Below are 24155 nucleotides of genomic sequence, written 5' to 3' on the forward strand. Positions count from 1 at the left end.
GAAAGGACCAGCTGGTTAAAGGGGTTCAGGTCGGAGCGAGACAATATAAATTGAGAGCATTTGCAGATGATTTGGTACTTACATTGCAAGAGCCGGAATCCAGTACGAAAAGGGTTTTGGAATTAATTCAAGAGTTTGGTCAAGTGGCAGGATTTAAATTAAATAAATCAAAGACTAAGGTATTAGAGAAAAATCTAACAATAAGAGAGAAGGAGAGGTTTCAGAATGAAACAGGTTTAACAGTAGTTAAGAGTGTAAAATATTTGGGGATTAATATGACAGCTAAAAATATGAACTTATTTAAAGACAATTATGAGAAATGTTGGAACCAAGTGAAAAAAGATTTAGAAATTTGGTCAAACTTGAAGCTTTCTTTGTCTGGTCGAATAGCAGCTATTAAGATGAATGTACTGCCTAGAATGTTATTTTTGTTTCAAACATTGCAAATTGTTGATAAGATGGAGTGTTTTAAGGGATGGCAGCGAGATATTTCTAAATTTATCTGGCAGGGCAAAAAGCCCAGAATAAAATTTAAGATTTTAACTGATGCAAAGGAAAGGGGGGGATTTGCCCTGCCAGATTTGAAACTTTACTATGAATCAGCAGCTTTTTGCTGGTTGAAGGATTGGCTGCTCCTTAAGAACACAGACATTTTAGATCTGGAAGGTTTCAACAATTTTTTTGGGTGGCATGCATACTTGTGGTATGGCAAAGTTAAGGTTCATAAAGGTTTTAAAAATCATATTGTCAGGAAAGCATTGTACAATGTTTGGATCAGATATAAAGACCTACTGGAGAGTAAAACTCCAAGGTGGCTTTCACCAATGGAGGCAAAAGCTGTGAAAAAACTCAATATGGAGTGTATATGGCCGAAATATTGGGAAGTTTTAGAACAGGAGGGTAGTAACTTCAAACTGCAGAGTTTTGAGAAATTAAAGGACAAAGTGAGAGATTGGCTCCACTATTATCAAATAATGGAGGTTTATAAGGTGGATAAGAAAATTGGTTTCCAGGTGGAGAAATCGAAATTGGAAACAGAATTGTTAGAATCCAATACTAAAAATTTATCAAAAATGTATAACTTGCTGTTGAAATGGAATACGCAGGATGAAATAGTTAAATCATTTATGATTAAGTGGGCGCAAGATATTGGTCATAACATTATGTTTGCTGACTGGGAAAGGTTGTGGACAACCGGCATGAAATTTACGGCGTGTAACGCCTTGAGAGAAAATATTATGAAAATGATATATAGGTGGTACATGACCCCAGTCAAGCTGGCAAAAATTTACCACTTGTCAGACAACAAATGTTGGAAGTGTAAAGAAAATGAAGGCTCATTCTTTCACCTCTGGTGGACATGCCCAAGGATTAAGGCTTTCTGGGAAATGATATATAATGAAATGAAAAAGATGTTTAAATACACTTTCCTGAAGAAACCAGAGGCCTTTCTCCTGGGTATGGTCAGCCATGTGGTGTTAAAGAAGGACAGAACTTTGTTTTTGTATGCCACAACAGCAGCAAGGATTCCTTATCGCAAAGTATTGGAAGACATCAGATCTACCCACTTTGGAAGAATGGCAGATGAAGATGACAGACTACATGGGACTTGCAGAGATGACGGGCAGAATCCGAGACCAGGAGAAAGAGACAGTGGAAGAAGATTGGAAGAAATTTAAGGACTATCTTAATAAATATTATAAGATTAAAGAATGTTAGATTGACATGGACTTAAAAATATTGGTTTTCAGAGACATTAGAGTAAGAAAAGGAATGGAATTAGTAAAAAACCTTTGGGAAATAAGGGAATGGAGTTGCTGATGGGATAATGAAACTAGAATACAAAACGGTGAGGTATGAGGAAGTCGGGGAAATAAGGTTGAGAAAATAAGTTTTGAAATTATACTGGTTTTTTGTTTGTGTTTGTTTTCATTGTAGTTGTTTTGTACTTGTATGTTTTTATTGGAAAATTTAATAAATATTACTTTAAAAAAAAAGAGCATGCAGATGATGGAAGCCTGCCAAGTTATTTATTTAAAGTATTGAGTGGCCCCCTTTTAAGGGGTAGCTCCTAAAACAGGAGTGATCATACCCTCAAGCATTTCAAAAAAACAATGTCAAAAAGAAGAGAGTAAATATCCCATTGTGTATATTAGCTGGCCTTTTTACACTGATTCACAGCTTAAACATACTCCTGGAACAGGTTATAGACAGCCATAAAATTACTGTAATTAGTGGGGATAATATCTCCCTTATACCAATGTTAAATTCTCTTTCAAACTGACTTGTCAGTTCAGTTTGCATAAACTTATTTGAACTCATGGTTCAGTTCATAAACCGAAGTGCACCAGGTTTTCTTGCCAACAACTGTTGCTGCTCTGTGTGTTTTGAGTCAATCTCCTGTCAGTGCAGATCACAGAAGTTCAGCCCATTCTAGCCACAGCTGGGACACTATATGGCTGCTCTGCAGAGAGAGGCCTACTCAGTTCACCAGAGTTCAGATTGCATAAACTGAGTTTCTTTGCCAGAGCAACTGGTGACGTGGTAAAGCCTCTGCCTTACAAGCACATGATCCCAGGTTCAAGACCCGTTATCTCCCGGTAGGGGCCTGAAGAGCCCTGTGACACGGAATAAGCCAGCTTCTTACATTCTTGTGTCAGGGCAAGGCACCATGATCTGATTATTATAAAGGCAGTACAGGGGTACCTCAGGTTAAGTACGTAATTCGTTCTGGAGGTCCGTTCTTAACCTGGAGGGATGCAGGGGTACACATACCCCTAAACATTTTGTGAATCTAACGGGAGAAGAAACTAAAAACATTAAAATATTTAATTTCTTCTCAGCGTGGTGAATCAGCAGTTCCGTTGCTACCCCTCATTTACTGCTTTTATTTTTCCAATTTGAACCATAAAATGGTGATTTTCTTGAGTCAAAATGAGAGTACACCTACACTATACTGAACAGAAATCGCAAGGCGGTGGAGATAGGCCCCATTACGTACAGGGGTGCTGACTTATAAAAAATATTGGGGGGGCCCATACCGGGGTCCTGCCCCGGGAAGTTTTCTAAATTTTAGATGAAAATTAGTGAGTTTTAAAGTTTTTTAAAAGTATTTTAGAGTCATATGATCAACATTAGAACCCTGAAAACTCGACTCTCTATAACTCCACACTCCGGGAAACTCGACAAGCCTGAAACACTTTTTGGCTTTGAAAAAAGAAACAAAACAAAAACACGCACGGTATTTTCGTAAAAAGCTAATTTAATTTACAGTAACAATTATGCTTATAGACTATTACAGAGCAGTGAATATATAGCTCTGAAAAGACTGAAATGATATTTAAATAAATCCTAAACTATCATTAAAAGAATAAAACAAAATATTGCTGTCGCACAGTAATAGCACTTTGATTAATAAGTGAAATAGCTAATTTAAGCTTACTTTGAATAAGGCTGAGGGTTCATTAAATAAATATAATATCTTAAAGTTAATGCTTTAATACAGTTAATAAAGTTAATACAGTATGCCTAATACTGTATGTAAATACTGTTATACTGTATGTAAATAACGGGCTTTAATTGGGTCTTACACCCTAAAAATATTTAAGTATTTGAAAATAACTAATACAGTACTATAGTAATATAGAAATACAGTACTAAACTAGTACTAATATTTCAAAACTGAAAATTTAACATTCTGTATGTATTTAATTCTCTATTTTATAAAGATTTTTAATATCTGACAGTGAGTTTGGAGTAGCCCAATGCAAAAATCCTGAGGATCCATGTGGATCCATGCTTTGTAACCACGTTTTTGCACCACTGTGACCCTAGGCAACAGTGGGTGCGCGATTTTTTTGGTGCAAGATGTAGCCATGGACATGCTATGTGATCTGATGGTGAATTTGGGGTGACCCAATGCAAAAATCCTGAGGATCCATGTGGATCCATGCTTTGTCACCACGTTTTAAATGGGGAGGGAAGGAAAAACACAGAAGGGACAAGAAGCACAAGAGGGGTGTGCGGAGAAGCAGCTGGCTAAGAATGCAGGGGAGGAGTTTAACGGGGTGGGGGGAGGAAAGGAAGGCAAAAGTCCCCCCCCAAGCCAGCCCTCTCTCTCTCTCTCTCCCACCTGCGAGTCCCTAGAGCACGGAGAGGAGGAGGTGGTGGGCTGGAGCCTGCACGCAGTGTGACTAGGGAAGAATTAGAAGGACTCGATCCTTTCCTTAACCCTCTGCTTGCCAGGAGGGCAGGGGATTCCCTGCTCTTTGTTGAGTTTGAGCAAACGCAGCAACAGAAGCGGTTGGGCAGTAAGACCCTGAGGCAGAATGCAGGAAAGCAGCAGCTTCCGCCTTCCCTCCGCCCGACCGCCCGATCTTATTTTTGCCTGTGTGTTATAGAGTGAAATTTACGGTAATAATTTTATTAAATTATTGGGGGGGCAGAGCCCCCCCAAACGAATTTTTGAGGGGGCTCGGGCCCCCTCAGGCCCCATGGAGTTGGCGCCTATGATTACGTAAAGTGGTGCTTCAGGTTAAGAACAGTTTCAGGTTAGACCCTTAACAAGCAACAATACCCGACTTCCGCGTGGTCTTTGCTCACGGTCAGATGCGTCTCTCCCACTCTGCCAAGGTCAGGAGGTACGCGTTCGTTAGTGGAGCTAGAAGGGGGAGCTAAAGCTAAGCTGACCCCGAAGCCTTGGAAGGAGATTCCAGGGTCATATGGCGTTGCTGCAGCACGAAGAAGAGGACCCCCAGACCATTTTCAAGCTCCTAAAAGCTGAGCAAGAAGGGGGAGAAGGGGGAGAACTTCTTTGGTGCTAGTTCCTGCAACCCTCCGCTGACGAGAAGCTCGAGCCCGTGGGTATGTCTGTGGCTACACTTCTAACAAACTGAAGCAAACCTAAACGATTAGCCTATTTTACCTACTGAACTTGCTAATTTACGACTAAAAACAAAGTGTTTGATCTTAAAACAAAGTGTTTGAACTTAAATGGCTTTTCGCAACTGACCAAGATTTACCTACAAGCTATATCAGACTGTTTTTTTTCAAAAAAGACGTCTATTCCATTAATACCTAAGACGTTTTAGCCATTTTTTTCTGCTGGAGTTATGAACATAAAGATTACCTGTTGCTTCATTAGTGTTGCTACAGAAATAAACCAAGAAGTCATGAAGAAGAAATAATAAAAAATACCTTTCCCAAGTGGTAAAATATATAAAGGGGTCTCCAGACTCTTCAGTATAAAATTAACTGTTGTTCACAAGTTAGTTTTCAACTGTCTGTTCATGCTGGCAAAAGGAATATAAGGGGCCAGAGACTCCCAGAGAACGGTGGTGAGTGTGTGAGAGAGTGATTGATTACAAAGTTATAAAACTGTCACAAGACTGATAAACATCGCCTCTCCTCTACCAAGAAGTGTGGCTATTCTCCTTTTCTGGGGATTTCTGTTTGTCTTCGGCTGTGGACTGCTACGGAGTATAAATCAACTTAATAACAGCTAAGAGTACTTCTGCTGACTCATGTGCTCCGACATTTTCTTAGACCGACATTTTCCTGGTTTGAGGAACGGAAACGAACTGTATTAGACTGACATAGAAAGAGAACGGGGTCGAAAATCGCAGAGAGGGAGTGATTCAAACAGCGACATCAGCTGGTGAAATAAAACTTCGCCCTCTTTTGAAAAAGACGTTCCTCTAATAAGACTTATAAGAGCAATTACAGGGATTTTTGCAAGATCTGCAACTATTGAAGATCCCAAAACGCTGCATCATAATCTGCTGAAAGAGACAAGGTTTCATAAATTCTTATAGACCCTATACCCCATTACTGGAATAGCATTCCTGTTACCTCTGGAAAAGTAACGTCTGGAGAGAACTTAATAGCACATAACATTATTGCATTGTACATTATTAATTCAAAATACTCCCCAGCTCTTTTCTTATTATTTAAATATACTTTTCGTATTTTCTTCCCCCTCTTTATTTCTTTACAAATTATAAATTGCATTATTATTTTTGTTTCTTTCCTTTGTATTTCTTTTGTGTTTTTGTTTTGTTTTGTTTCTCTGTTTGTTTCATTTTTGTTGTTTTTCTGGTCGTTTTTGTGTGGTTTTCAACTTGTGTTGTTTTGTCTTGTGTTTTTTTTTGTTTCTGTTTTTTTTCCTGTTTTTTGTTTCTGTTTTTTTCTGTTTTTGTTTGCTTAGCCTTTCGCTATCTATTGGTAGCTAACGCAGCTGATATTAGCATCAGATGTCATTAGCTTTGTTGCAAGGTGCAGACTAACTGAACCGCTAACCTGTTTAAAGAATTATACATTTGATCTATTACTCTGAATGATTAAGTAAATGCAAGGATTGCAATCACTTATTATATTTATTTGATCTGATGAATTTGTGTTATTGCTGTATTGATACTTGGCTGTAACTAATTAGATAATTGTTCATAATCAATTTAAAATATATTTAGTGAAACTGGGAATATATAAAAAAAATAGTGGATACATAGGCCAGAGATCACGATCAGACTGGTAAAATTGTCGTAATTGTATTAAGAAAGATTGAACTTAATTGACATTCATTAATTATCACATTGGAAATATTGACACGATTGTATTAAGAAAGATTGAACTTAATTGATATCCAATCTGTAAGACAGAAGGGAAGAGAACAAAGTACCTAGTGAGCTAATTGAATTTCTTAGTGATGTATGGTAAAAGAACAACTGTGTCAGGTTCTGCGGCAGTATCAGCCTCACAAATCAGGAGAACTTCTGTAATTGACATGGATCAACCATTAGATATGAGAGAATTAATTTTAAGTTTGAAGAAAGATATCCAAGATTTAAAAAATAATGTAAATGAAACGGCAAAAGCAACAGAAGAAAAACTTATTTCAATGGGAGCCAAAATAGATGAAAATGTGAAAATAGCAGCTGAGTTATCAACTCAGGTCAACAATTTAGTACAAAAAAATTCAGAACTGACGAAAATAGTGCTAGACCTTAAAGGTAAAACACAGAACCTAGAGGAAGCTCAGAAAAAATTACAAAATGAAAATAGAGAGTTGAAAAAGGAATGCGATAAGATAAGGAAGGAAACAGCAGATCTGAAAGCACAGCAGGATTCAACTTTGGACTCTATTGCGATGTTGCAAATGCAGAGAAGGGAGAATACCCTAAGATTCAGAGGACTAACGGAGGACGCAGAGGAAACAACTGAGAAAAAAATCTCAAAAGAGCTAGCAGCTTGGTTAGACCTAGAAGAAGCAGAAGTAGCACAAAAATTAGAAAAAGCATTCAGAGTCAAATCTAATGTAGCAAAAGTAAACAACTGGCCGGCTGATTGTTTAGTCTGTTTTAACTCTATGGATTTCAGAAACAGAATTTTACAAGCTAGTAACAAGAAGAAATTTCAATCAGAAGGAAATGATATTATCGTCCACAAGATTATTCCAAATCGGTTGATAAAAAAGAGAGAAGCTTATAGACCTCTGGCCGAGGCATTAAAGGCAAAGGCAGTGGACTATAGGTGGGAGTACCCGGAAGGCATCTCTTTTTTCTTCACAGGGAAAAGTAGAAAGTGCCTGTCGGCATTAGATGCAGACAAGTTCTGGAGAAAGTACCGAAAAGACCTCGGAGGAAAACGGCAATTGTTGGGAGAATCAGAGGATATTGAACAAACAGTTGAGAGTTAGGAGACAGATCTAAGAAGGAGAGAATTTAGAGAGAATTTTCAAAAAATGCAACATCGATGGTATTTAACACCATGGAAACTTTCAAAAATGTATATAAATGTGTCAAGTAATAGTTGGAGATGCGGAGACTCAGGAACATTCTACCATATGTGGTGGATATGTAGGAAAATACAGGTATTCTGGGAGAGTATCCATGCAGAACTGCAAAAAATGCTAAAGACCTCTTTCAATAAAAAATCAGAGGCCTACCTCCTGGGAATAACAGATTTGGATATTCCACAAAAGAGGAAGGGTATCTTTTTATATGCGACGGCGGCAGCAAGAGTTTTGATCGCAGCAAAATGGAAGAGTAATGAAATCCCCTCTATACAAGATTGGATCCAAAAGCTGACAGAATATGCCGAATTAGATGGTTTATCATAAAAAATAAAGAATAAATCCAAACAGGAATTTGTTTCTAAATGGGAGGTTTTCAAAGAATATCTGAAAAATAAATATAGTAGTTTAAATTCTGTTGCAGCATTCGAGGAACGGCAGTAATAGTTGCTAGGTAGAGAGAAGAAATTAGATTTATTGAGAATAAGTTTAATTATGAAAAAAATGTGTATTGGCAATAAGTAATTTGAACTTGAAATATGGAATAGACGGGAAGTTGGGTCTTTAGTGTTAAGACCAATAGATGTTTTATTGTTTGTCAAGAAACTTATGCGTCTATGGTTATTTTTGTAATTTGTGTGTAATTTGATACTTGTGGGTTTTTGTGTGTGTGTGTGTGTGTGTTTTCTTGTTTTTTCTTGTTGTATAAATAAATATATTTTTTTAATTAAAAAAAAAAGAACAGTTTCAGGTTAAGAACGGATACCACTGTACATTATTAATAATACTAATACTAATGTACTAATAATACTAATACTAATGTACAGGTACCACTGTACATTATTAATAATACTAATACAATGTTGTTGTTGTTGCCACCCATTCTGCATCTGAGGAAGTATGCCCTAGCAAATCTTACTCCCTTTACAAATAAACACAGTTAAGTCTTTAAATTGCCACAGACCTCCTCCTATTTTTATATAGGTAAAGGTAAAGGTACCCCTGCCCGTACGGGCCAGTTGTGACCGACTCTGGGGTTGCGCGCTCATCTCGCTTAAGAGGCCGGGGGCCAGCGCTGTCCGCAGACACTTCCAGGTCACGCACGTGGCCAGCGTGAAGCAGCTGCTCTGGCAAGCCTGCACCAGCGCAGCACATGGAAACGCCGTTTACCTTCACGCTATAAAGTGGTACCTATTTATCTAAACAAAAGCTCATACCAAGAACTAACTTAGTTGGTCTTTAAGGTGCTACTGGAAGGAATTATTTTTTTTGTTTTGACTATGGCAGACCAACACGGCTACCTATCTGTAACTGGACCTATTTATCTACTTGCACTTAAGGGTGCTTTCGAACTGCTAGGTGGGCAGGAGCTGGGACCGAACAACGGGAGCTCACCCCACCGCAGGGATTCGAACCGCCGACCATACGATCGGCAAGTCCTAGGCGCTGGGGTTTTACCCACAGCACCACCCGTGTTGTTGTATTTTTTATATACAACTTTGATAAAAAGAAGCAATGGCAAACTGCTTAAAAGTGTGGGCATGGGAGAGGGTTTTCATCAGCTAATATAAGCTTGTTCAGTGGGGCAGTTTGAGACAAAATACTACACTTTAATCTTGTGTGGACGTGGGAAATATAAATGCAGTAAATGGACCAAAGGCTGCCATCAGAGGTAGCAACAGAACTGCCGATTCACCACGCTGAGAAGAAATTAAATATTTTAATTTTTTTTAGTTTCTTCTCCCGTTATATTCACAGAATGTTTAGGGGTATGCGTCCTCTGCGTTCCTCCAGAAAAAGCACTGTACAGTGGTACCTTGGGTTACAGACGCTTCAGGTTATAGACTCCGCTAACCCAGAAATATTACCTCGGGTTAAGAATTTTGCTTCAGGATGAGAACAGAAATCGTGCTCCGACGACCCGGCAACAGCAGGAGGCCCCATTAGCTAAAGTGATTATTCAGGTTAGGAACAGTTTCAGGTTAAGAACGGACCTCCAGAACTAATTAAGTACTTAACCTGAGGTACCACTGTAAATTATTAATAATATTAATACTATGTTGTTGTTGTTGCCACCCATTCTGCATCTGAGGAAGTATGCCCTAGCAAATCTTACTCCCTTTACAAATAAATACAGTTAAGTCTTTAAATTGCCACAGACCTTCTCCTATTTTTATATACAACTTAGATAAAAAGAAGCAATGGCAAACTACTTAAAAGTGTGGGAATGGGAGAGGGTTTTCGTCAGCTAATATAAGCTTGTTCATTGGGGCAGTTTGAGACAAAATACTACACTTTAATCTTGTGTGGACGTGGTCTATAAATGTCTGTAAATTCTGGATTGCTTGCATTGTTACATCATAAGCAGCAGGTCATCCTTAGATTAGATGTCTCAGGGGAATCAGTAGTGAAAGTACAGGTTTGCCACTGATCATACAAACAAATACAAATGCTGTGGGTTGGGGAGGGGAAGAGGATTGAGGGCAATTGGGGCTAGGGAGGAATACAGAGGTTTGGGGGCATGTGAGGAAGGGGGAGGATGCATAGGGGAGGTGGGGAGACAGGGGGCTGTTGGATTTTGTTGCAAAATTCCAAAAATAAATAACAAAAAGTTGTTTGCATTGCTAATTAAAAGTAAAAGGTTGTGTTTCTGCTGTCTGGATGTCATTTGCTAAAACCAAATGTGTTTTAAAAATTGAACCTATACAGCAGAAATACGCACCACTGTGTTCAATGGTGCTTACTCCCAACCATGCACAGAACTGCAGTCATGTGCCATAAATTTAATCGTGTGATTTTATTAGTAATTTGTTTTAAATGTCTGTGTTTTAAAGGTGGAGGGATTTTTTTTAAGCAATGTGTTAGAAAAGCAAGATATTTAAATCCCGGTGGCCTGACTCTGGATTTCATTATGGAGCTGTCATTGATGCACTACACAGTTAGGAATAGCCCTCAAATGTTGCTGGGAACTGCAAATGAGGAGGAGAGCACTGTAGCGCTCAGTTGCTCCTTGAGGGCTTCTCATAGGCATCTGGTTGGCCACAGTGAGAACAGGATGATGGACTAGATAGGCCTTTGACCTGCTCCAGCAGAGTTCTATGTTTTCTCTCCCAGGGCCAGGTGAGATTGCCAGAATCTTCTGAGAGCAGCCATTCAAACCACCCTAAAAAGCAACCTACTGCGCATGCTCCTGCAGCTATCTCTTGGAAGAGAAGGGGGAACAATAATTGCCACACCTTACTCTAGTAAGTGAAGGTGTGTTGGATTGCTACTAATACAATGAATGGCAGTAGCTTGGGTTACATTAGAAACAAAGGCTAAGCTCCGAAGTGCATAAGCAATGCCTGGTAGAAACGAGAAGGAGCTTAGGATTTCAGGGGGTGAAGGTATCCGTGGCCTGAAAAGCAACTCTTTCCTCCTGAAGCCTTGCAGAGTCAGAATAAATTATGCAAAGCAAATGTAGTTTACTGCATTAGGAATCCTTTTTATTTTACTGAATACACCTGCAGTAATGTTTGGTTGTAAAGCAGTTTATAAATCGGATGCAGGTGGCGCTGTGGGTAAAAGCCTCAGCGCCTAGGACTTGCCGATCGAAAGGTCAGCGGTTCGAATCCCTGCGGCGGGGTGCGCTCCCGCTGCTCGGTCCCAGCGCCTGCCAACCTAGCAGTTCGAAAGTACCTCTGGGTGCAAGTAGATAAATAGGGACCGCTTACCAGCGGGAAGGTAAACGGCGTTTCCATGTGCGGCTCTGGCTCGCCAGAGCAGCGATGTCACGCTGGCCACGTGACCCGGAAGTGTCTCCGGACAGCGCTGGCCCCTGGCCTCTTGAGTGAGATGGGCGCACAACCCCAGAGTCTGTCAAGACTGGCCCGTACGGGCAGGGGTACCTTTACCTTTACCTTTACAGTTTATAAATCTGCAAATAAAATTGCTATACTTGCATAATCTTTACAACTGACAGCATTCACTTTGTCATAGTATTATTTATTTAACTCTGGGAGGGTGAAGTACATAGATAAAGCCATTCCATTTCACAAACAGGTAAAAAAATACATACATCTGGATGTGCTCTTATTCTCCAGAAGAAGTGGAGCAGTGGTTTTCTATGCAAATGAAATCAGCACACTTCTCCAAACTTTGTTTTGGAGAAGACCTTCAGGAGTTTCAATGGGGACAGAGGACATGCATTTCAAAACCCGAATTCTTCTCCAGCTTGAATTAAAATCAGAGACAAGTTCCTTCCTCTTGCCCCTTCCATTCAGTGCAATGGAGAAACATTACTTCACTACTTTGAATAGGAGCATAATTGAGAGGGTGCAGGAACCAAAAAGAAAAATTCTGAAGACAGAAGAGGAAGACCATTCTTCCTTGGTTAACTTCATAGGTGGACTTCCCCTCACCAATTTTGCCCATGCTGCCTCTGCATTTGTACTAGGGAAACATTTTTCTGTTACACTGAATGGGAGCAGGGCTGACGGAAGGCTGAGAGGAAAGAAATTCTGACAATTCTTTGAAAGTTTCCCCTCTCAAACTCCTCCAGGAGATTTTCAGTCCTCCCTTGGAGAATATTCAGTGAAATGACCTCCCTTATTTTGCTACACACAAAATAAGTGGAGAATTTGAGGGAGGGCCATTTTCACTCTGTTCTAGATTTTTAAGGACAGTGAGAGCCGAAGTTGGGCTCAGGAGAAAAAAAAATAGTTTTCTCATCCAAGTTCATCCAAGGTGGGCTTGGGAGATCTTGCTCATCTGTGCTCTGTGCCTTTCTTGAAGATATGCTTCCTAGGACTAGAAGATTACTGGATCCAATTTAGTTCATTCCCATACTTACTCAGAAGTTCAGTTGCATCCAGTATTGCTATCTGTTCTTTAGAAAATGGTTACCCTTAAAGGGATTTTTGGCAAACATTTGTAAATGTCAAGTCTCAAGGATGTTCTACTAGGTGAAAGGGGCAAAGATTTCAAAAGCTATTGATTTCTGTAGCACCCTCCAAAGACACAAAGAGTAACAGGACTTCTTCTCAGTGGCTAAAAGCTTCCATCTTGGCAGATTGTGCCCATCACCCTCATACAGTGGTGGAAGAAGGGGGTGTGGGGTGCAGTCTTCCCTGGATGTCGTCATTGAGGGGTGTGTGACAAAATGAGTTTTTAAAAAATTGGGCTCACAATTTTTTTTGGAGTGACATGGTGGCTTAGGCACCTGCAAGTTTCGCGCTGCAGCATGGGATTTGTGACTGCCTACTGCCTCTCCCTCAGACGCCCTACAGCTGAGGGGGAGGCGTCGGAGGGGCTCCAAGCATTGGAGAGGCTTGCCCCGCCCCCATGGGTGGTTCGACACACCCCTGGCTGCAGGACACCCCCCCCCACACCAGTCACTCCTGCGACTAGCTACGCTGCTGCACACATATGCATATGAAGGGGCAAGAAAGATAAGAATGGGATTTCTTTGTGTGGGACTAATTTCTAAATCCTGCTATTTGTCCTTTGCAATAATGTCTTCAACGTGATATAGTCTCTAGCAAGATCCCCAAAGTAGCAGTTCAACAAATAGTCAGGTAAGAAGATAGGGCTCCACACCTGAGGAGATATTGTGTTATGGGTTTTTTGAACAAAGATTTGCCGGGCTGCAACTTTTCCACATGTGAAGCCCTCCTGAGGCAGGCTTTTCAGCGAGGGACAATGCAGAGCTGATAGGGCCGAGGGCAGTTGGTTACACTGCTCAAAAGCGGTGTGATATCGATGTCCTTGGGGTCAATGATGGACTTCAGAGTGAAGTTCTGTAATATGGTGGTCAAGAACAAGAAAATCTCCATACGGGCCAGACCTTCCCCCGCGCATATCCGCTTCCCTGCAAAGGAAACCCAAAGTGTAAGATGCATAACAACCACTTTGGCTGTTACGGAGAAAATAACAATCATGCCAAAGGAGCAAAGGTGCTGCTCCAGAACAGCTCCTGGGAGAGTCACTCTTTCCACCATTTCTTTTGCTTCAGCTTCCCACAGGAAAGGTGCAAGGAGTTCTGATGGACCCAGAAGCCTCTGCCCCTCCCTCACAAACTGGCAGCTCTTCCAGTTTAGGCTGCATGAGGAAGAAGGTTCCCCCTCATTGCCCCAACACCAGCCGATTCGGGAGACGGGAAAGACCTGAGCTGGCCAAGACTGCAGCCTACTGGGGAAGCAGAGATCTTACCTGCTGAGAAAGGCATGAAATAGTCGCTCTTCCTGAAGGTGCCATCTTTGTGCAAGAAATGTCCTGGGTCAAATTCTTTGGGGTTTGGAAATTCTTTGCTGTCATGTAGCACAGACGTCAGACTAGGATATATGGTAGTGCCCTGCAGAGAGTGCAAAGAAATGGGCTGGATGGCCATGACACCCAACAAAAGCATAAAATTGACTCTCACAAAGGAATGGTGTGGGAAGGCACTAACCAGAAGGAAGGTACTTTGTTGATACAGAAGAAGAAGTGAGTAGCTTCAGAAGGCAATAGGGTGTTTAAAATGAAGTCCAGGCCTGAAGATGCCCAGCTACGCTTTAGGAATTGGGCTAAACTACTTCCCTTGCTTGTAGATATGAAGAGAAGAAAAGCTCTGCTGGATCAGTCCAGTGGCCCCATCTGGTCCAGCATCCTGTTTTCATGGTGTCCAACCAAATGCCCATGGGAAGCCCTTCAACATAATCTAAGCAAGACAGCACTCTCAATTCCCGTGGTTTCCACCCACTGGTATTCAGAAGCATGCTGCCTCTCACCCTGGAGGTAGAATATAGCCATCATGGCTAGCAGCCTACTATTACTACTTAGAGCCTTGAAAAGAGCTGACCTTTGGAATGACATATTGTCTGAACTGCATGAGGGACGCTCAGTGGGACAAGAGAGATGAACCTCTGGATCTCATGGATGACAGCATCTGTGTAAGGCATTTCCCCACGATCTGCTATGCAAGGACTTCGTGATCGGCCAATAACTCGGTCAATTTCTTCATGCACTTTCTCTGTAATGGGAAGAATGAGGTTTAATGCCAGTGCAGGAAACATCATAGAAGCAATTGAAATTCCATGGGAGTGCCTGCCAGCTCCTGCACATTTTGGAGCTTTCAATTGTTTTCTGATACCAACTTTCTGTTGACTCATCACATTAACTCAGACAAATTATTGTAGCTCACCTTCAGTAATCCATCTGTAAACAGGAAAACATAGTATAACTGCAATTATTTATATATCAATTCAATTTCTCTCCAAAAGGAGCTAAGCGGGACAAAAGCTTTAGGGATGTTATAGGAGCAAGTGATGGTCCAGCTTAGAGGGATTCCTATTGGAGTCACTGTCCTGCAGTGATGCTGATCCTACCTGCGGGCCCTTTGGCCCCTGGCCCTTGTGGTTGTGCCTTTGTCTAAAGCAGTGGTGTCCAAACTTTTTTCAAAGAGGGCCACATTGGATGAAGTAAAGGCTCGTGAGGGCCAACCAAAGGGCCAACCAAAGTTTTTTTAAGATTTTAGCTCCGGAAATAAAATGCCGCTGGGGCAGCAGGCCGGATTAGGTCCCCAAAATGGACTTTGGACATGCCTGGTCTAAAGGATCTGCACTGGCTGCCAGTACACTACTGAGCCAAATTCAAGTTGTTACTGTTTGCATATATATAAAATCCTGGGGTTTGCAATATGGTCAGCTATAAGTGCTCATCCACACTTCTGTTTTTGCTAGGATTTCTAGGCATGGGTCTGAGCATTTTGTCCACACACACATCCCCACTGTGGTCTCCACAGTGTTTGCTGCTGATGTCAGTCAGCGATGATTAACATTCAGCGATGAACAGTGGGTTTTCCTGGGGAAAGTGGCTGAACAACAACCTCTTGGACCTGTGCCACATAAATCTAGGAGAGAACTAGAATAATAAGTACTAATAATGCATCTGTTTTACCTTGTATCTCTGGGTATTTGAGGAGGATCATGAACCCGTATTGCAGTGTGGTGCTGGTGCTCTCTGTTCCAGCCGCAAACAAGTCAACTGTGCTTATGGCCAAGTTTTCAATGGTGAAATGGGATGCACTATTACCTTTTTCCTGCAGAAACACACAACACAGTCAGTGGAGTCAACTCAATTGTTCTGAGTACAACATAACAAGAATTTAACTGCGCCACTGGGACCAGCTCCCTTCCCAAGACACATCTTATCTCAAGTCTTTTTATAGCTCATTCCTCTGGACATTCCTTGCCCGGAGGGCTAATCATTAGAAAGAACTTCCCAGATTTCCGGGTTGGCGCCTCCGGTAACAGCGGAATTCCTCTGATCGGGAGGAATTTGCTTTATGGAAATCAGGGTCTGGCCGCCACGGTGAAGGTGGAGACCCACTAAAAATCACAGGTGGGAGAAGCCTTTGAACGTGGGATTCGGCTGGCACCTTTTGCGCCTCCCCTACTCGTGGTGAAACACGGTTTCGGGGATCCGGAGCGACGTGGGGTGAGCAGCGCGGTGCTTCGAATTGACTGCTTCTTTCACGGAGTGAAGCCGCATTGCTGTTGCCGGAGAGCGCTGACTTTTTCCTGTGGACAATTTGATCTTAAAACAACCCCCCGTGAGTAGAGCGAAAAATTGGATTTTTAAACGTCTTAATTTGGCACCGAAACAGGGAGGTTTAAAATAGGAAGTCCGCCTTCCCCTTTTGTAAATAGACTGAAGCAAAGAGGCTGCAAGCTAAAGTCTTGGAAAGCCTTCTGTAAAGGATTAAACTTCTATCGGCTGAAATCATTAAACCCCCCTTGGAAGCAGGAGAAGAGGGGGAAGTTTTGGATTGTTTAAGCCTGCAGGAGAGAGTGAAGAAAGTCAAAATACCACCGCTCTGAACCTGGAAACGGGCTGCTAGTAAGACTGATGTTTTTTGAATGTTCATCGACTGTGAATAGAACGTTTGTTGACAGTTAAATAAGAGAAATACATTGTTTCCACTCTCTCCATCTGCGTTTAAAAAGGAGTAAAAGTAACTGAAAATTGAAACTAACTTTATTGTTTGAACTGTGTTTAAAAGGATTAACACAAATAGAAACTGTTTCCCTCTAGAGGAAGCCTTTGAAACTGTTACAAGAGCTGAGCTGGGGGAATTTCCAGCTGCAAGATAAAAAGCTGTGAGATTCTGGGACTGACCTTGAATCGGTTAAGAATGTCGACAGAAGAGGCCTTAGTGGCTGCATTAAGTAAGATAAATGACTCACTGGAACAGCTTAACGAGAAGGTCGATGTGGTAACCACCAAAATCGATAACTTGGGACAAAAAGTGAACATCAATAAAGAAAATATTCAGAAATTGATACAGGAATCTACTTTGACATGGCAAACTGAGGAGAAGGCTAGGGAGAAAGTTGTTGCTGTTGAACCTAAAGTAACACAATTGGAGAGAGAGAGAGTCCCAGCCTTACAGATGCAACTTGATGATTATAAGTTGATGCCTTTCATGATTGAATTTAAAGAAAATCAGATTTTGAGGATCAGAGCCCTACTTGAACTGGAGAATGAAAGTTTGACAGATTTCATCATACAGGAATTTGCTGTTTTTTGGGACCCGGATTTGGGTCAAGAAGAGATTAAAATTGTGAGGGCCTTCAGACTAGGAAGAGGAGGGAAAAAAGAGAAGAACAAAATAAGAGACTGCTGGAACTACCAGAAGAATCTTGAAGAACAACAGTCAAGAGAAAAATTTTTGAAAGACGTCCCGAAATATCTTTTGGATCTTAGGTGTAATTATGGTGATTTGGTTGCCCTGTCGAGAAGGAATAAAATCATCTCTAGGTGGAAGCTTCCCTGAGATCTACTCTTCAGCCTCAAAGGAAGGAAAATAAAAATAAGACCAGAAGAAGACAAAGTAAAGTGTATGTTTAACTACGAAGAAGATTTGCAGAAGGGACTTGGAAAAGAGCTAAGAGCATCAGACAGAAGATCACCAGGTTGATGGACTATATGGAATTAGCGGAAATGACTGCCAGAATCCGAGACCAGGGAGAAGAGATGGTGGAAGAAGATTGGAAAAAGTTTAAAGACTATTTATAGAAATATTGTAAAATTAATGAGTGTTAGAAAAATGTTGGAATGAAGTTATATGGCTCTAGTAGAAATGTTATAAGGAATTAAGCACAAATAAGTATTATAGTATTAAGGGAAAATAAGGTTCAAATATGTTAAGATAATTATATGACAGAAAATAGAGGAAGATGGAAAGGAATTGCTGAAACAATTAATAGAAGTGGAATACAAAAAGGGAGGTGAGAGGAGGTCATTGAAACAAGGGAATGAAAGATAGGGTATTGAAATGGTATGATGTGTTTTAAATTGTGTGTTTTAAATTGTTTTTGCTTTGTTTGGTTTAGTTTGTTGTGTTAATGGTGTGTTGTGTAATGTTTATATATTGTTCTGTATTGTTTTTTTTCTTCTCTTCTTCCCCCCCCTTTCTGTAGTGTTTAAAAGTAATACATATTATTTTTTTTAAAAAAGAAAGAAAAAACTTTCCACTTACTGCAGTTACAAGTCAGCAATGGGAAATGAATCTACTCCAATGGGGTGTGGGCAGGAATCTCTTTCCTTGGCATTCCCCACAAGAAGCTGGATGGAAGTCTGCTGGTTGGGAAGCTTCAGGAGTGGGAGGAGAACCCACTTGGAGAGGTCTGTGAGTTTCCATGATTACCTGATCCATTTTCATAAGGAAGCAGTCGATAAAATCCCGAGGTGAGCTGGGGTTCAGAGTGGGCTTGTGTTCTTCAACCTCCTCCAAAACAAACTCTCTGATTGCCAAGTTGTTTTTCAGCAGTTTGTGGTGGGGCCCAGGGATGCATTTCATCAAAGAAGGAAAGAGGTTGTAGAGCTAGAAGAAACACCACAAGAGACCCATTGGCACCAACCTCAGTCAGGGTTTGTCCACACTTGGGCTTCAGTATAATGTTGGCTACTGTTGCCTTGTGTGCATTTCAACTCTGTCCCATTAAACTTTAATTAGTTTAATGCTAAGTAAATGTCCAGTGCGCTTCCATCGTCACAAGTCCCATTACAGCAGAGCATTTCGCGCAGCGGTTTAAGAAGGGCAGGAGAGGCAGTATCTTTTCAAAGAGGAATCATGGATCAAGCGGTTTGGAACTCAAAGAAAGGGTTTAGTTACAAAAGAAAAAAACCCTGGCGACGAACCACACATATCAGCAAACACGCCCAAAGGGGACAAACACACGGGTGAACTGACTATTTATACAAACTCACATTCCTGGAAGCTTAATGACTTCCAGCTGCTCAGTGATTAGAGCATCTTGCTACCTCTTAACCCTTTAATACCAACAAACTCTGTGGCCCACACAACAGCATTTTCACTGCCAATGCCTCGAAAATCTATGTAGATGTTCCCCATCTGCATTACTGGGTGGTGCTTCATTGATTGTACTGCATTGTATTATCTTCCCTTCACCTCACTTAGTGCTTTCCCACCCACTACCTAATGGTTGTAGAGGTCATATGCAGATTTTTTATTATTTTTTTATTTCTCCTATGTGTACCTTTACAAAAAACTGAGAAATCATGCAACAATCCCACACCCCCACTGCCAAAACTGCTTAAGCTTTACTTCCTGCTCCACTGGGCTGCTGTTAAGTCAAACCTTGGTTACTAGACCCAGGTATTGGCATTTTATGCACCGACCTTGACTGGATCTCCAAATTAAAAACATAAGAATGTAAGAAGAGACTATTGAATCAAGCCAGTGGCCCATCCTGCTGTCACAGTGGCTAACCAGTTACCCATGGCAAACCTGCAACTAGGACATTAACAGAAATATTAAGAGGAAAGGCAGTATGGGTCATGAGAAGCCTGGAAGAAAGAATTTAAACAGCAGGAAAATTTAGACTTTGTGGAAAAGGGCCTTTAAAAAGATGGCACCTACCTGTCCCCAAGAAGAGCTAAAAACTTGAAAGTTTTCATTCATTAAGCTCATCATGGATAGGAACTTCTTGTCATTATAATCATATCGTTTCCCAAAGACAATTGCACAAATGACATTGGAGAGAGTGCAACTGAGCAAGTAGGTTGGATCCAAGGGCTTCTCTGGAAGAACAACAAAAAAAATAATTATACAACCCCACTACAGGTTTTAGGCAATAATCTAGTCTGGAATTTCTGAGCTGCCATTTCCTGGCTCCTGGCCTCAGTGGTCAGACAGGAAGCTGCCTTTCTCACAACAATTCTGAAGGCATGGGCATCTTCAGTAGCTATGAGTGGTTTCTTCCAAGGACTTTCCAAGGACTTTCCAAGGTGCTTTCCTCCAGCTTCAGCCAATATATCCTTAGATAGGAAAGGGTGACCACAGTGGTGCAGGCCTTGGTGAACTCTAGACTAAAACTAGGGAATCTAAAGCACTTCAGATGGTGCTAGACTCTAACCTCTGGACCACTGATGACTGTTGGGGCTGAAAGCAGCTGGAATTCAACAATATCTGCAGAGCACTCTTGCAGTTAATAGAGAAGCAGCAGCCGGGCTTTAGTTGGAACTGGTCTGTGTCAGCATATTACACCCCTGCTGAAAGCTATGCATTGTTTGCCAGTACATTGACAAGCTAAGTTCAGTGCATTACTGGTGTGTATGAAGTTCTCAGTGACCTAGGACCAGGTGACTTAAGGACCACCTTGTCCCATACACACTGCTCAGATCACTATGACCATCAGGAGAAGCCTTCCAAATTGCCACACACTCATCACATGTTTGTTTCATATCAATGCAGATATCTATTATATCTATTAAAACTTTGAGCACAATGGCACCTGTGCTTTGGAATGTGGTTCCTATTGAAACCAACTAGAATTTTGGCATTTCATCACCTGCGGAAAATGTTTGTATTTCACAAGTGTTTTTAGGCAATTTATTTGATTCAGTGTTGGTCACTATTTCTGTGTTTTACGATTTTAAATTTTTAAATAATTTGCTTGTACCCACCATGATATTTCTTTATGGTAAAGGAAAAGGTACCCCTGCACTTACGGGCCAGTCTTGTCTGACTCTAGGGTTGTGTGCCCATCTCACTTAAGAGGCTGGGGGCCAGCGCTGTCCAGAGACACTTCCGGGTCATGTGTCCAGAGTGACGAAGCTGCTCTGGCGAGCCAGCACCAGCGCAGCACATCGAAACGTCGTTTACCTTCCCGCTATAAAGTGGTACCTATTTATCTACTTGCACTTAAGTGTGCTTTCGAACTGCTAGGGGGGAAGGAGCTGGGACCGAAAGACGGGAGCTTACCCCGCCGCGGGGATTCGAACCGCCAACCATACGATCGGCAGGTCCTAGGCTCTGAGGTTTTACCCACAGAGTCACCCGCGTCCCTCATTTGTTTATGAGTTGGTTGTTAATAATCCGTTGTAATGTACCCCAGAATCTGTTGTGATGTTTAAGGGGGTCTGCTTGATAAGCCTATGTCTATGAAGGGCAGTGGCTACTCACCCTGCGTGTCCTGGAACTTTTCTAGCAGGAACTGTGCTTCCTCCTGGATCCTCTCCTCAATACTTTTCTTTCCCATGCCAAAGTTGCGCAGGGTGGTAAGGGCAAAACGTCGGAGCTGCTTCCACACCTCCCCATTGCTGAATACAATTCCTGGAAAGCAACAGAGGAAATTGGCATAAAGGAGATGGATGGACTGAAAGAGAGAGCAGAAGAAGCAGGTTGGAAGAGCAGGAGGCTCTTATTCTTGGCTCCAGACCACCTGGAGACTTGGTACTTTGGTGCCTCCTTATTCCATAATCAGTAGCTGGCCAGTCTTCTGATACATGCCCTTACTGTAAAAATATATATGTTTAATGTGCATAAAATGCTATGTTTGTGTGTGTGTTGTGTATGAAATGTAGTGGAGGTTAGCATTTGCAGAATGTCCATTTTTGCAGCTAAAGCTTAAAAAGAGGTTTCAATGTTTCAATATTTATGTTAACTGATTATTCATCTCTTGGAGCCTGGGTCTTTCTCTGAAGCTGCCAGTATAATGAAGAAGCAATAGTTCTTGGACTATATTAACCAGAAAGAACTTAAAGAAAACTGGACTACATTGCTAGTGGTATAAGTGCAAAGTGTTGATTTGTATTTATTTATTTTTTTGGTAACAAATTTAAAGATAGCTTGCAGTAACTTTGAAACTCTTTCTTGGTGTGGATACTTTATTGATTCACAAAATCCAGGCCAGGGAATTCTGCTCACATAACTCTCACACTTACTGCCCACACCAGAATTACCCCAGACCATTATTTTTAAAGGCTAGAGACTCATTCAATCCTTCTTTAATTTTTGATGCTTGCTCTAGACCAGAGGTGGAGCTAGCTGTAACCATAGACGGAGCAGAAGGGGATTGGGGGCCCAAAATACGGTCCTCCCACCAGGTGATCGTGAAAGCGGATTTGAAAAAGGACAATCTGAACTTTGTTAATTAATAACTGATTAAGTTATTGAATAACTGATCAAGTGAGAGTGTGAGCCCTCTAAGGGAGAGATTTGGCAATGACGGGGAGAGAAGGGAAAAGGGGAGGAGGGACTCCAGGGGACAGGAAGCTATCACGACAAGAAGAAATTAAAGATCTAGAAATTCTATGGGTAAAAATAAAGGAGGAATTTAAGCAAAATGAATTATATATGGAAAGCAAATTGGGTGAAATGCAGGAGATGACTGATAAAAAAATAGAAGGTGCAGTTGGAGAACTCTCAACTAAGATTCAAGAGCTATCCGCAAAATCCAAAATAATTGAGGAATCTAATAAAAAAATGCAGAAAGAGATGAGGGAACAGAAAAAAGAGTCAGTAAAGATGAAAGAGGATTTGAGAAAATTGAATAAAGCGCAGGAGAGGATCTGGGATAACTTAGCCATGGCAGTACTGCGACAAAAACAGCTTCATTTAAAATTTAGGGGAGTTGGCGAAGAAAGGAATGAGGATATAAAAGGAAAAATGACTAAGGAATTATCTAAGTGGTTGGGACTAAAGGAAGAAGAGATGGCTTCATCTATTGAGAATGCGTTCAGAATAAAGACGAGACCACAACATTTTAAGCTAAATAAATTCCTGGGAGACTGCCTAGTGATTTTTAACTCACTAGAAATGAAAAACTTGGTCTTAAAAACGAGCTACCGAAATAAGCTAAAAATTGATGGGAGGCCCATTATTATCTATAAAGAAATACCAATAAGATTGTTACGCAAAAGAGAAGGGTACAGACAAGTGGTAGGCGTTTTAAAGAGAAATGACATACAATATAGATGGGAGTTCCCTGAAGGGATCACCTTTTTCTACAAAGATAAAAAAATTAGGTTAATGGACACCCAGGAGGTTGAGAAGTTTTTGAGAAGATATGAGAAGGAGCTTGGTAGGGTAGAGAATAGGTTAAAGGCTAGGGAGGAAGATGAGGAGGAGGGGAGGGGGAGAGGGAGGAAGAGGTCGGGAAAAGAAGAGATGGAAGTTGAAGAAGAAAGTGAAGAGGATGAAGCCGCGGTGGGAGAGGTGGCGGCAGAAGGGGAGGAGTTCCTAGGGGGTAAAGGTCCCAGATTATAAGTTCGCTAATCCGACTAGAGTGTGTATTACAGCCAAGAGTTAAACAATAGCTTTAACACTGAAATTTTTATCGTGGAATGTGAACGGGCTGAATGAGAAACTTAAAAGGAATAAAATCGAGAAGGCTTTGAAAAATAAGAATTATGACGTAATTTGCTTTCAAGAGACCCATATAGCCAAAAAACATGAACACATCTTGGTAAATAAAAAACTAGGGGTAGAATTCATTAACTCTGAGGTAAATAAAAAAAAAGGAGTAGTGGTATATGTTAAAGAAAAATGGGATCCAATACTAATATGTAAGGATGAAGAGGGGAGAATTTTGGCAATACAACTTAACTTCCGGGGGGGGGGGGAATTAATGTTGTAACGGTTTATGCCCCTAACACAAATAAAGCCGAGTTTTTTGGAAAGTTAGAACAAATCTTGCTAGAATTAGAAGATCATAAACTAATTCTGCTTGGGGACATGAACGGCGTACCAGTACCGGATCTGGATAGAAGTGCAACGAAGGGGAAACTGAACCAAGGGAAGCTCCCAAGATCTTTTAACAATCTTGAGGAGAACCTAGATTTAATAGATATATGGAGACATAAAAACCCCGCAATAAAGCAGTTACCACATTTTTCAGAACCCCACCAGAGTTGGGGTAGAATTGACCAGATCTGGGTGTCAAGAACACTATCGATAAGAGTAACGAAATGTGAAATACAACCCAGGAACCCTATCAGACCATTGTCCAATAGCTCTAGAAATAAAAAAAGAAACATCAGGCCCGCGCAGGTGGAGGATGAATGAATACCTATTTGAAATTGAGGAAGTGATAGAAAAGGC

General features: G+C 41.1%; 1 long non-coding RNA gene and 1 pseudogene across 2 annotated transcripts in view; one reads left to right on the top strand and one right to left on the bottom strand.

Moving 5' to 3' along the window:
* LOC310845116 overlaps positions 1 to 24155 on the top strand; it is a 579409-nt gene that overhangs the window by 132000 nt on the left and 423254 nt on the right. The window lies entirely within an intron of this gene.
* Positions 1 to 24155, bottom strand: part of LOC310843164 (cytochrome P450 2C19-like) — a 42395-nt pseudogene that overhangs the window by 13310 nt on the left and 4930 nt on the right. The window contains exons 3-9 of the transcript XR_014568658.1: positions 21237 to 21386; positions 19692 to 19852; positions 18456 to 18632; positions 15704 to 15845; positions 14607 to 14777; positions 13979 to 14120; positions 12372 to 13637 (exon numbers count right to left, since the gene is read on the bottom strand). The product of XR_014568658.1 is annotated as a cytochrome P450 2C19-like (transcript). The remainder of the gene's footprint in view (positions 1 to 12371; positions 13638 to 13978; positions 14121 to 14606; positions 14778 to 15703; positions 15846 to 18455; positions 18633 to 19691; positions 19853 to 21236; positions 21387 to 24155) is intronic.

This window comes from Podarcis gaigeae (assembly GCF_964106915.1).
Source record: "Podarcis gaigeae genome assembly, chromosome: 1".
In the NCBI taxonomy this organism is placed as follows: Eukaryota; Metazoa; Chordata; class Lepidosauria; order Squamata; family Lacertidae; genus Podarcis; species Podarcis gaigeae.